Consider the following 15,177-nt stretch of genomic DNA (forward strand, 5'->3'; position numbering starts at 1 on the left):
CAGGCAATACCTCAATCCCCCTTGGCAGACATTCTAATGCAGAAGCTGCTGCCCTGGGAAATGCAATGATAAAAGGCTGCACCCTTTTGAAAATAAAATTGTCACATACACACGTACAGGCATTTTGTCAGAAATAATCTGAAAGAAGAGAAAGATATACTGTCTGTTATACCACTGGCAATAATTATTCTGCAAACAAGGAGTGTTTTTCCCCCTACAGCTGTCAGTAAAAGGTACCTGTAGCCCTCCATCCTCGCAAGATAGGCTGTAACAGTCAGGCAGTCAAGGAACTGGCACAACCACACACCTCCCAAACCCCCATAACCCAGCACGCAGATCCCAGCACATAGCTACCTGGGACTGCTGCCTGAAGGTAACAAGCCAGCCCAGCATCAGCCAGAAGACTTCAGCCACTGCAAATAACAAACAGGTCTGTGAAATACAGGGTGTTCTGGGATATTTCAGGAGTAGCAAAACAAGACATGAAGAAACTTCTGACCGAGTTGTCATTTTTTCCTCTTCTTTGATATGCCTCCAGTAAGCAGGGCACATTTAGAGCTATGAAGATACAAGAAAGAACACACACACACAAAAAAGCAAATCATGAAGGTTATTCTAGTAAGGTCATTTGAACAAATCATGATTTTAAGGTTCTTCCTCAGAAAGACACGAGGTTCCATTTTCTGTAGGAAACTACCCTTTAAGGGAAGGTGTGACAAAGCTATCTACTGCTTTATTACAATGGTTTTTAATGTGGTGGAGCAGCAAAGCAGTACTGATCACAGAAACAGGCAGCTCAGCCACAAGTCAGTGCATGCCAGATTCCACGGAATCTTAGCCTACATGCTCTGAAATTGCAGGTTCCTCTTGCAGTTTTATGGGCAAGTATTTTTTATATTTATTGGGCTGGACCATGTTCAGCTCCTACAGGAGGAATATGACAGATTTCATCTGCTTGACAGCCAAGTCTAATTGTGTTTTCTGTACGAAATGACCAAAGACAAAAGTGCACATGTCTAGGTACTTCAGTGATGTGCCATATGGAGTTTTAGATAAAGGTTTTGTCAGCTGTAAGAAATTCCCACAATAACTGGACACGGCCTGAATCCTGAGTAACTGGAGCAGCAAGGAGAGAGCTGAAGGCTCTCCTAGAATGGAGAATTAAGGCATTGGGCTATTTTTCCATGAAAAGAATCTGAGATCTCATGCATCTCAGTTTTCAGTAGAATGCACATTTATCCTTGCTTCTTACCAGATGCCTGCGCATGCACCTACCTCTAAAACTACACAGAAGATTTGATTTAAAATTTGTATAATAAATTGTGACATGCAAAAATATCCCTCTAATCACTTGGAGGACAAAGTGCAGTGGAAAGAGAAGTTAAAATTAATCAGACATCAACATTGCTGGAAGACACCAGTCACTGAACAGTAAATATTTAACTGGTGAATTTTAGCTGAAATAAACGTCATCCCATTCAGTCCAACAAGATGGAAAGCAGCAATCTAGTCACTACAATCCAAAAACTTTCAATATCTTTTTCTGAATGAGATGTACTTTTTCACATAATGAAAACAAAACAAAGGAGTATATATCCAAAATGATCATCTCCAACACGTGTATATCATGCCTTTAGTGACCATAACCATTTGAGTCCTCACCCTCCACACCACCCTATGTATTCTTCTTTGTTTCTTAACTCTTCTCACATGATTACCTAATTTCCCTCCCCTCTTCTCTTGGCCCTCCTATGAAAATCCATCATCATCTTCAAAAAGTAAATCCCTTCTGTTTAAAATATTTAAGCTTTCTTTCCACAAAACTTCATCATTCCTACCAAAAAAAATAAATAGAAACTTCCAGCACAACGTAGGGAAACAATTCTCATGCCCAGGTGGCCAAGAAGGCCAGTGGCATCCTGGCTTTATCAGGAATGGTGTGGCGAGGAGGATTAGGGAAGTCATCCTGCCCCTGTACTCGGCATTGGTGAGGCCTCACCCTGAGTACTGTGTTCAGTTTTGGGCGCCTCAGTACAGAAAGGACACTGAGGTGCTGGAGCAGCTCCAAAGGGCAGCAAGACTTCTGAAGGGCTTGGAGAATATGCCCTAAGAGGAGAGACTAAAGGACCTGGGGCTGTTTAGTCTGGGGAAGAGGAGGCTGAGGAGAGACCTTACTGCTCTCTTCAAATACCTGAAGGGTGATTGCAGTGAGAGCAGGGTTGGTCTCTTCTCACTGGTGACAGGTGACAGGACAAGGGGAAATGGCCTCAAGTTGCTCCAGGGGAGGTTTAGGTTGGATATCAGGAAAAACTTATTTACAGAAAGGGTTGTTAAGCACTGGAACAGGCTCCCCATGGAGGTGGTTGAGTCACCATCCCTGAATGTGTTTAAAAACTGTTTGGATGTGGTGCTCGGGAACATGATCTACTGGTCGATTGTTAGAGTTAGGGTAGTATGGTTAGGTTGCGGTTGAACTTGATGATCTTGAAGGTCCTTTCCAACCTGAGCAATTCTATGATTTTACAGTCATAACCTGGAAATGCCACACTACTGAACTCTCTTTATACCTCAAGTAGCCCTCCCGTGCCCAGCTGCACAACATCTGTAAACTCCTACTGTCATGTCATTTCTAATTAGCATGGTGAAATTAAGGAAATCTTTGTGACTCAACTGCAAGTTTCTGTTTAGTAAAATAACTATGAAGAGAAGGATATAAACTTTCAGTATTGATGCTGTTAGAAGAACAAACCATGGCTTTCGGTAGATCATCCTCATTACAGTCACTGTTAAAAGAATGGTCTAATTTGTATAATATAATATTAGCCATAGAGTCCTTGTAATGAAAACAAGTAACCAATTTTATTGCCCTATATATTTTGTGAATAGCAATGTGTTCTAATACAATGGACTTTTTAATTTTCTGTGAGTTTGTTGGTCTCTTTCTCTGTGATGGGAAAGCTGCAAATAGAAGCGGAGAGAGGCGGCAGTGAAAGATTCCTGAAGAACGTTGTTGCTGTGGCCCTAATTCAAAGAATGTATGGAGTCTTAAAGCTCTCCAGCCCAGTTAGTGGGACCAGATCACAATGGCAAAGGAGAATGACAGTGCTTCAGCCAATCATTATAACCTTCCCAGCAAGGTCCTGTTCCAGCATTTACTACCGATTCTGTAAAAGGGATATGAACATCAGAAGTGCCTCCATTCACATTAAATTAATGTCCCTCCAGTCAGCCTAACCCTGGTCTGTCCCAACAAGACTTAAAATGCTCTTACATTTTGAAAAAAGAATAGCAGATAACCAATGGCTATTTATCTGGTGATGCAGGAAGTATTGCCTAATACAAAATGATCATACTTGGAGTTCACACAATCAGATTTCTGCTAACATTCAGGACATTATTGCAATGTGCTTTTTAGATACTTTGATTACTGTGACCTTCTTGCTGAGGCAGAAGAAAAAAAAAAAAAAACACCACCATAAGTACCTGAAAGCTTCTCTGATTTTTCCAGCTAACAAAAAGCCAAACTTCCTTCTACAAGCCTTTCTCCACTTCAGACAATTGCAGATACAAGAATACTGTATGTACTTTGTTATAAAAGGCATTACACAGACTTAGAAGGCATCCAGTAGCAATTCATTAATAATTACAATATCCAGGAATGCTAAGAGTGTATTTTTAGTTGCTATGTAACTGAAAACATTGGTTCAGTGCAGTATATCTGATATGATAGTGCATGTAAAAAAAAAAAAAAGTATATATAAAAACAACACATACATATGGGGCTCTGTACTTCTAACTACAGGTAACTGCCAGACAAGCTTTAGGACCACTTCGTGTTGCTATTTGTTACTTACAAATTATAGAGTACAACAAATGACCATTCTCTGATATATCGTGCAAGCAACTCTGACTCTTCTGGAAGAGCTAACTGGTCACAAATACCTTTTTCAATTGTTGCATTTTGTAAAATCTCCTACAAACAAATTTCCCATTGCTTCACAAAAATAAAAAGTCCCTGAGGATACCCTTGGAGAACACTAATGATGAAGGAAGGTATGGGGAAAAGGAAAGCACAATGCTGATTTCAGAAAACAAAAGAGCAGTAGCAGAGCGAGTGATTCCAATAAATCTCATCCAACCTCTTCCAGAGATGTCAGAGGGAAGGATACTTCTTCCTGCTGCCTTCAAAAAGGTCATCGAGATCAGAATTTCATCAGTTCTCCTCCTGCAGCAGTCATGCAGGGCCCTGGGATACAAGGGAAGGGGGCTGCTGCATCAGGTTGGCAAATGAAGATAAAAGCCTATGGGTTTAGAAGCTGATCATTTGTTTCAAGCACAGCAGTCCTCTGTGTAGTGAAGGAACTGAGTTCGTGTAAGTATTCACAATTAAGTAATTCTAAAACTACATAATAGTAGTGCTTGTGTTGTAAATCACAAGCCCAGACACTGTGTCACAATGAAACCAGACTCATTATTTATATTACTGGGCAGAGGGTCCATGAACCCTCTGTCATTTCAGAGGCCAAATAATGACCAGCTCTGTCACATCAAGTGCCTGCTAAGGAGGTGGCACCCCGGGCCTGAGGTTCAGCAGGAATCTACTCACCGCACGGGCACCCAGTGAATGACGTGCCCTGCCTGACGCTGACCCCACAATACCCTGCCAGTGACAGGTTTTACTTCTTATCTTTGCTTTTCAGCAGCAGACCGAGTTCTTCTGCATTTTTACAAATAGCCATAAATTTTTCAGTTCATGAACAAAAGCACTCTCCTTCCATTTGGTTTCCATTCCTCTTTGTTTGGCATTTGGATGGCAGAAAAAGGAGACGTATCTCTATCAGCAGCATACACAGTGTTTTCCAGAAACTGTGCACAAATCCTGAGAGACAGCAATAAAAGCCGTCTGTAAGTACTTTGGATGAGTTTTCCAAGTAAACACAGGATTTTTAGCCACATGATTCCCATCTATCTTAACTGCTTCATTGCTGCCTCACAGACGAGGCTCACCGTGTCAAATGTGTCCTCAGAGCCGGCTGGCATACCCATCGCCACATGCCATCATTTTTCAATCATAGATGCTCCTGTGTTCTGCCACAGCACAGCCGCCGGTGTGGAGAACAAACAATCCAGTTATTATCAGGCCTACCTAAAGCTCAGCACCACACACCGCCCGCTCCTACCAGCCTTCCTCATGCTGAGTGGTATTTTGCCTCAATAATAGTCCAGCTGATTTCTGCAAAACTATTACTCCACATGAGCGAGAACAGAAGCTTTGCAAATTTTCACATAAACATCTTCTGGATGGAAATAGCTGAACAGTGTTCCAGCACACCAGCACAATGAGGAGAGAACACCACACCATCCCGCATGCTTTTTTCTTAAGGTTCTTACTGAATAGGAACTGGGGGAGGGGGAGTTGATTTGTTTCTAAGATATAAAATACCAGTGTATCTCATTTCAAAGAAATGACCAAATATACCCATGAAAAGGCACAGCACAGTACAGAAGCACCTGGGAATGCGCATGCTCATACAAGCCCCACAACCTACCTGGGCAGGACAGAGGCTGACAAGCTCCACTTGCTGCCAGACCTACACTGTGATCACCTAAAATTCAGGTAGTAAGGAGCGCTCTCCTGGAGCACCATCACCCACCCTTCTCCCAGAGTCACTGGAAGGTGTCAGTGCACTGCCATGTGCACAGGGCCAGGCCATAGGAGCCAGGGCTGTACTGAGCTCTGCTCTCTAGCTCCTCAGTGCAGCAGCAGGCCTGCTGGAGAGGGGTGCATGGGAGATGGAGCCTGCCAAGTGCTAGCACACAAACTTTGCAGGTGGATGGAATGGGGGATGATTCCAAACACTGACCTGACTTCCTCAAAGCTTTAGGATGTCTCTGATAGTACACTGACCAGCTCCCCAAAAGTCACAGGAAATTGAGTTTAAAGTGTGTGTTGACTTCCTCAGAAGCTCTGTCTCAATTTATGCAAATACAATTACAAAACAAAAAACATTATACCTTGCATCCATAACACTCTGACAGAGTCGTGCCCAGAGTCTTTATTTTTTCCCCAAAGCAAACACAGCATGAATTAGCTGCTCAATTCTTTCCTCGCAGCAGCCTTCAACTTGAGCACTCGCATCAAAGCTTTCACCTTCACAGTGAAAGATGTTGGGATTCTCCTCAGAGCTCTTTCACAACGGTCTTTAAATCAGGCAGAAAGGTCAGCACAGACCAGCACAAAGCTTTACTATCCTCAAGTCTACACACACTAAATTACTAGCGATTTTCTGACAGAGTAAATGTTATGCTTCCTGGCAAGGATAATAAACCAGGTTAACTGCACAGCTACTTTTAAGGATCTAATTTCTTTTCAATTAGTAAAGATTTTACAATCACGGCCCTTTTTAAAGCCACTGGAAATTGGTGAATGCCTACTTTGAGTGTGCTTTAACTCCTTCATCCAGAGACCAAAAATGAATCTGATTTCATTTGTCAGAGATAGCAATCTCACACTTATTCTCCAGAGGACATCATCTATGCCAATGAAACAGCCAAACTACTTTCCAACAGCCTTCTTGGTTGTCTCAGCAAAGGTCAGAAAACGTAGAGAGAACAAATCAGCTTGTCCTCCAGATGAGATGTATAAATACACTCAAGTCACAAATGATGAAGTCAGATATGTCCAACAAAGCACCTCAGTTACAGTCAGTTCAGGGTTTTCATTGTAATGCTCATTTAAATCAAACAGAGTCTAGAAATTAATGTCAGTTATGAATTCAGCAATTTCTTGAATGGAGAAAAAATTCTATGTGACATCTGGAAACAATTAAATGAATTGAGAATATAGATTGGTTAATTAAGAATATTCATCTTGGAATGTTTCTTCTCACTCCTTTGAGGACTGAAGGACAACAGCCTCTCAGCAGAAGTGCTGACAGCAGCAGCACTTCCCCAGTTTGTTCTTCTCCCTTTTCCTAACTGGTGGGTGACCTGTATTGAGTTACTCCACATCGGACAGAACCTACACCACACTTCTTACTGGCTCCCTCAAGATCAGCCCACAGAACTATTTTCATAGCCTACAGTCAAAATTCTATTTGCCTTCCTTAAAGTAAGCCAACATTTATTCTTTCCATTCAGTACAGCAGGGAGAATTCCCTCCAGCAAAGGAAAATTGCTTTCATCACTGTGTTGGCCAGTCCTGCTACAAGAAGGCAATATTTTTATAGGGCTTATTCTCAGGAGAAGATGTCATAAGCTATATTTATCTCTAACTAATGCATTTCTAGCTCTTACTCTAAGATTAAGGAATTAGAGACTGCTACAGCTGCTCTCCTTATCGTGTTAATTACTGTAAATTGGCTGTCACCTCAAAAAAGAATGCCTGGTGCCATTCTTCGAATACCAGGCAAAGACCATACTGAATATATCATGAACGCAATGCTCAATAAATAAAGCTTGTTACGCAAAAGTGATTGGTCTCAGTACTGCTGCTCTTAGTCCTCGTGCTGGTTGCAGAACTGCAGATCTAACCTCGCACATTGTTTATGCTTGATCTCTATCTGGCACAAGCTACTTCCAACACCAGCATTTGAAAACTAGCCGTGCTTCACATGATAGGTGTAAAAAGCACAAAAACCAAAACAAAATGGAAACTGCAAGAACCTGCTACAGAATTTGGGCATGGAATTATGCCTTAAGTGGTGCCTCGGTAACCTTTTGAGTATGATTACTCTTCAGAAATGTAGCAAAATTAAAATCTATAAGCAATGCTCATAATTATCATAACATTGTGATAGCAATTCCATAACTCAAGGTGCTGCACTTTTGCCCTAGTAACACAAGTACTGCAGTGGTAATCTCTCAAGTGCTTTTACATGCTTGTTCAGTAAGATTCTTTCTGAAGAGTACAATATCTATAAAGATACTAAGAAATACAATTTCAATTAATTCAAATAGGATTTGCGGTTATTTCAAGCTATCAAGTTTTATCCATCAAAAGCCAGCCACCTGCTCCGCTGATGACACCTACAGCATGATGTTCTGAGAGGTTTAACAGCACTGGGAGTGCTAAGAGACCCCACACACCCTTTCTTCCTACTCTCATGGGATGCGTATGTGTATGTTTCTCTCTGATGCACAAGCAGCACAATAGTTTCTCAGAACGATCAGTAATCCAGGCAGGAAAGAGAATCTACATATCTTGATTCTGACTTACGCCTTGCCAGTGAAGAAGTAAACACTGTTAATATTAAACAAATGCCTTAATTCCCACTTTCACGTATGTTAAAACAAATGTGAATATTTTTCTGATTTTGCTTTTTCATTCAGTCCTTCATAAACAATTTTGAAAATAAACGCTTAACTGCTGAATTGGAAACCAAATTACAATAGCAACTGAATACAGCATTTTGTAGGCTGTATACTTTATAGGGCTTGACATTAAAACCTTACTTTTTATAGGAAGTCATAGGGAATTTTTCTGCAACTACTATTGGAGAACTTGAGAAACATGCACAGATTCAACTTTCAACTTAGATAATGTTTTATTTTTCTTACAAACCAAACATTCTTTCAGATTTTGAGATGCAGATTAAAGTAGTAACACTGGAAAAATTGGGTTTCAGGAGCACAGTTTTTCAAAAATCTCCCTAGCACTGTAGCTAAAAGGAGTCTCTCACAAGATCATTAATACCTATCGATATGACTATTTTCAATTAAAGAAAAAAACACACAGACGTTCTTAGAAGAAACATGGTGAAAAAGTAGTAAGTGTTCATCTAAGAGACTGAAGTCAACCAAGCAAAGCTAGGTACCAGTTCTGATTTTTGTTTCCTGTCCAAATAGCAGCTTGGTACCTCACTGGCTGTATGACTGAAGTCCAAAATACCGTTCCAATACAGAATTACCAAATAAAGACATTTCATTCAGACAGATGACACTCATGCACCAGGTGACTCTTCAGGGCTTTAACACAATCATCTTTCATTTCCCCTCCATACTACTTTCCTTCCCAGTACCCTGGCAGAGATTAATTACACAGCCTGAAGCTGGCATTGCCAAAGCCAAGATGTGAATACAAAGAGAATTTCCTAATGAAAGTTAGTGCCAGCTCTGATGCCGAAGAAACACCGTCCTCTCTGTGACCTTTTGTTTCCACAGTCTAAAATGGAAAAGCAACACAGTGACTGTCCTTGGACTACACCAGCAAAGATACTTCGACAGTCCAAGCAATTGTCAGCTCTCATTATAAAACTAAATTTCAAGACAGACGGATTCAGCTCTCATGAAAGATGTCATTCTATTGAAACTCTATTTATTTTTGGAGACGCCGTAAACTAGCTGAGCAAAATCTTAACTGCATTAAGTTTTTAAGATTCTTTCAAGCAACAATTTCATGAAATAGCTACAAAACCCAGGCTCAGACCTACTAATCATCTCCCAAACAGAAATCTATTCTGACATGTTTTATTGAACATAACCCAATAATAAATCCAGACTGCAGACTGTACCCTGGATGCATGGCTGTATCAGGGCAGAATTCCCACTGTGCCATCACATTAGATTCTGGAATGACAGATTCAATTGCCTAAATTATGGGGTGGCTGCTTGTGGAGATTAGGGGACTTACTGGTCTTTATTCTTTTCTTTTTTTGAAAACCTACTACTTAACCTACTCTTTCCAGCAAATTTCATGGAATATTCTATGCTGCTGCTAGCTAAAAGGAAGCCGCTGTTGTATAAACCAGTTCATGGTTTAAACAGTTTAAACATAGCATCCCATTCTCCAGGGCATGGAAACTCGTTATCATACCCACAGATTATGTGGCAGCAGCAGCCTTGAGTAGTGTTCTTCAGTGACCCTTATTTATTCTGAGCCCAGGGAGCTTCTCAGGTATCATCCAATGGAGCAAAAAAAATCTCTCCCGACGTCAATCATTCCTGGCCCGCGTGCACTTTCTCACTCATGCATCTTAACACTAAAGTGATTGGTCTTTTCCCTCTGGAGCCAGACTGAATGATGTAGCAGCTTTCTCAGTTGTGATATTAACATTTCAAGTCAAGCCTCAATCCACTTCTCCATCTGAGAGACAAGATATGAGACCTCAGGCCTGCAAGCACTCCAGGGAAGTTTATTCTGATTCTCAAAACCTCCAACCTTTTCAAGTTTGCAAGTCTTTCGGTAACCAGAACGCCTCAAGTTTGAATTCCTTCCCCTGAACATAGAAATAAGCCACTGAGATTTATAATCAGTACTGCTGGTTTTGATGGGACACTAAAACCCCGCTAGCTTTTGTAGCATCCTAGTAAGCACATCCAGATGGCACACAGCAGCATACCAAGCCTGACCAGCAAAAAACCCACCTCATACACACTGGAGCAGCTCATGCATCCCTCCATGGGCTGATGAGCATGCATGCTGATGGGGCACCGGTTAAGCCTGTGGCTATAAGCCCCAGGAGGACTGGCAGCTTCCTCTTAGCTCTCCTCTGGGCAGCTACAGCATGTTGCAGCAGCTGAAGTGAAAAAAAACAGGTTTGGGTCTACACTCAGGTTTGAGTCCTATTCTCAGATTCAGAGCCATGTGCCCTGGTAAGCCTAGCAAATGTCAGCTGCTGCAAATAAGACACTGCTCACTTGTGTGGGTCAGCATCTTACTGCTGAAAACCCGCGTGTTTTACAAATAGATGTACCATCTTTATACTATCCTGCTTTCTTGAGATGCTGAATGCAACTGAAAGGTAACTTGAAGAAACATGAGAAAATCAGATATTACTTGAAAATTGTTCTTAGTCCTGTAGTCAGCTACCCCAGCTTTTGCACACTGCAATGGTTGCTACTCCATTCTGCTTCTTGACAGTGCATGTGCATGCATACATCCACACATTTCACCTTTTGTTCAAGTGGTGGCACGTTCTCTCTACAGTAGCGTCCAAAATGCCAGTGTGCACTGGAAACCTGGGGAAGGTTTTTCCAGCGTGGTTTCATGGAGTCCGTCTTGCGCTGGAGTTTGACATATGGAAGGAAACATTTCTTACCACGCTTTGAATAGGGTGAGAGACCTTTCAAGTGAAGAGTAAGATCAAACAGCTCCTGTTTCTATAACTCTCATGCAGGCACCTGGAAGTCTGGATAAACATCCCATTACACGCTGGAGAACCACACAAGTGAAAAATAAAGTGATACAGCTCAGGCAGAAAACAGCACTACCCAGGTTTAAACTCTGTCTGACATCTAAGTTCAAAAGTATTAGAACAGGCTCTGGCTTTGCTGTTGTCAATGGGAAAGCTCCCATGAATGTGAAAAAGGACAGGATTAAATTAATGTTATTCACTCCAATTGCTGATGCCTACAGAGGCAAATAGAAACTATCCTATAAAACAAAGGAATAAGTTTCACATTATTCTGTAAAACACAACGATAGCTGTAGATGATGAATAAATAAGAACTACATTCAAATATAATCCATATTCTTATTTATTTATATCTTAATGAAAAATTCGCTTTTTGATCTAAAATGTTCTGCACTTGCTTTCAGCTCTAAGGTTATTTTTTTCTGGAAAGCTTTGGCACAGAGCTATCAAAGCAACGTGAATAATAGAAATAGACAGACAAAGAGAACATCATCTTTAAAATACAAGTGTATGAGGATATTTTACAAGTGAAGTGAATCTGCTTATGTCACACAAAGGAACTGAAGGATAGCATTGACTAATATCCCATTTCCCAGATCCCTTAGCTATTGTATCTCATCCCGAGATTAGCCCAAAGCAAATAGATATGCGTTTTTTAAATATCGTTTTTCCTCAGCAAAGCAATCCAAAGAAAAAAATTAACCATAGAAACACAAAGTCTAAAAGCTATAAAATGTAAAGCAGGGAAAGTTTTGTACCCTAGGTGTCTGACTTGTAACTGCATGTGCCTGGAAAATCCACATTTTTCAGAAGAGATCCCCTTTACATCTTAAGTCTATCGCAAATTTCAATAGCATCCCATATATCTCCAGAAGAACTCAAAGACATTAGTGGTGTGACATAGCATCGCCAGATCGCACAATGCAGAAACAACTGAACCAGCTTAGAAGTGGCTCCTGGCCACTGTCAGTGGTGTTGATGTTCCAATGGAAGAATCAAGAGATCAAGGGTCACTCTGGCCAGCACCAGCCAATCCCAGGAATGCTCTGCACACCCAGCCCACCCCACTCTCTGTGGGCAAGGCACTTGCGGTGTCATGGCCATCACCCTCCCTTCAGAATGTCCAGAAAGCCCTCTTTTCACAGACTCTCTGGGACTGCAATAAGAGTCAGGTAGCACTTGCTTGCAGGAGCGCTTTGCTACCTGGGCATCAGGCATGGAAAGTCAGGTATGCCAATTTTTACATCCAAGCTTAAGGACCAGAGAAAAGTATTATTAATACCCTATCCGCATCCCACACTGTGGCACTTAAGGAGTTGTGCAGATCTTGTTTGATTACTTCAACAAAATAGCTCACTTTCCCTCTTAGAAGACCTTACAATGACTTTCTCCCTTCTTCTTTCACTCTGCAAGCAAGAATAAAATTACCTCAATTTCTCCGAGTTAGAGCTCTTCAGCCCAGCAGGCTGTACGCAGAGTTTCACAGTGCCACCCGCAAATCAGCACTTGGGAACAAGGGGAATTACAATATAATCAGAGTGTGGTACATGTATTTCTTCGTCAGTTTCTTGGACTGCACCTCCATCTGTGCAGATGTACTGGAAAGAGCAGGAGCCAAAAGTGAAACACCTGTATAAGTGCCATTCCCCCTCTGGAAAAGGCACTGAAGCTTTCCTATTCTAATCGAGACATCTCTTCCATACAATAATTAAAATACATCTCAACTCCAAGGAGAGGATAACAAAGGTTAAAACTATTAGCTGACTAAGGCAAACTGCACTAGCTTCCCTCCTCCACTAACAGCAAACAGTTTTCCAGAAGAAAAAAAAAAAAAAAGCTGAAGGGCAGAAAACAAAGTAGACACTTAAATTAGAAATTATTTAAATTGAATTTTATATGAAAAATGCTCAGCAGCCGGCCTGTTTAAGACAAATTTCAAGTTTTCTGCATGGCTGGAGTCACATTAGCACAGAAACAATAGCCTCATGTATTCACTAATCTATTACCATCGAGTTAGAAACAGAATACTGCATTAGCATGCAGAGGGCTGCAAACCAGTGCTACAGGGGAAACTGGTATTTCTATGGTAAGCATTGCAGAATGGCAGCATAAATGTGTATAAATAATGAGTCAGAAGGAACAAAAGTGAGCTTGCACATTCTGAGGCTTACATGCCTTGATTATAACATTGATATCGCATTCATTTTAACGTGCCAACTGCTCTAAAAGGCCTACCAAAGGCCAACGTTTTACACCGTTGTGTCGGGAGCCTCTCTTTCCCTCTTCCATTTCCTCAAGAAAAACATTAAAAGAATTAAAGCTCAGATGTCCTGAAATCTTTCATCCACTGATGACTGCCAACATTCAAATTAAATTCAGAGGGTTTACTCCAGCTCTCAGCCTTAGCTGTATAATTTACAAAGCTTACACAGTGTCACTCCAATCTAATTAGCAGTTCAGTGGTGATTATCACTCGCTGACTGTACCTACCTGAAGTTTTTCTTTTGAAGATGAGGAAAAAAAAGGAATAAAACTTTTGACACCAGCATCTTTCCTCTGGGCAATCCTTCGAGAGATATTACCAGCAGGTAGCCTGGCATGCCACGTGCAGCCTGATGCAAGCTTCCTTCCTACCCATTTTCTCATAGTCTTTAACAGAACCAAGCCACGTTACAGCTCACTTTCCAGTCACTGAAAATAGCTCCCATAGACTGCAAATTTCATCCTCTGGTCTCAGGTGAACTTTACTTCTTTTTCAAGAAGTTTGTTCTTCACTATCAGAGGATATTAGTAGAGATGCTGACCACTGCTTCGTCCACATTACTTACGTTCAGGCCTTAAAACTCCTCTGTCTCTCTAGTAAATTTGTATTTTCCACTAGCAGCGACAGCACAGACCCTATAAATATTTATATAGTTCCTGGCTTTTCTGCCTTCTGAGGTTACAACTCTGCTGCCTTGGGCAGAGGGCAAGCCTGTAAGATTTTAACAAAGGAGGAAAACCAAATTGCTAATGATTCTGTTAAAAAGAGGATTGAAACTGAGGCAGTGCTTACAGGGGAAAGAATTGCTCAAAGGAAAAGAATGTTGCAGTCCTTCCTGAGAACGGTCAAACCATAGATTTACCTGAATTTCTCTGAGGTGCACAAGGCATCCAAGCATTCTCCACAGTAGCTGAGATGCACCCTATCCCCAAACTCAGTACTTATACTGACAACAGAGCCATAAACTGAGTTAGAGCTGATGAGCTTCCTGCAGGCATGGACTTGGCATGTGTCTTTTCAGGGCACTCAGTGTGAAGGACATGCAAAAGCCTCGAGAGAATTTAGTAAGCAGGCTATGGTTTTGCTAGATATGCTAAACTCTTCATTTAGCACAAGTACGTGATCTTTTCCAAACCTTTGCTTACATCAACCACCAGGCTTTTCTGGTGAGATTGCCCAGAAGGTCACATGCTGCCCCACACTGAGGCCTCGAAGGTGGCCAAGCAGCAGTCATTGGGATGTATTGCTGAGCAATACTGGAGCCACATGTACTGTGCTCCAGAGAAGCATGGGTTTAAGGCAACTGTGTCTAATGATCATTTTAATGCCAAATTTGGCTGAAAATTTGCCTGACATCTAAGATTTTTCATTTTGACATCATCCAAATGTTTGGAAACATTTCATTTGAAGATGCACTGAGGTGTGAATGCTTAGAAGGAAAAACATTTCTGAAATGAAACAATTCCCAAAGACAACACTTGATCCAAAAACATCTCTTTCCCCCTTCGGCTTTTCATTCTCTTCAACAAAGTCAATTTTTCACTGGTCCACTTGGGAATTTGAGAGAGAATTAAAAAAGATGAGCGAGAAGGGATAAGCTGCTGTGGCTCAGGGCATCCAGACCACTGACTCCCCTGTCATTGATGGCAGTGTGCAAAAGACCAAATAAGAGCCAGCCAGTACTGCAGCATCTTGAGCAAGAGAAACTGAAGAGTACAGTATGGTCCCAAGGCACAGGACCCACAAACAAACAGCCAGCTGAGCATCTGCGAAAGCAAA

This window comes from Numida meleagris, chromosome 4 (assembly GCF_002078875.1).
Source record: "Numida meleagris isolate 19003 breed g44 Domestic line chromosome 4, NumMel1.0, whole genome shotgun sequence".
NCBI classification, from domain to species: domain Eukaryota; kingdom Metazoa; phylum Chordata; class Aves; order Galliformes; family Numididae; genus Numida; species Numida meleagris.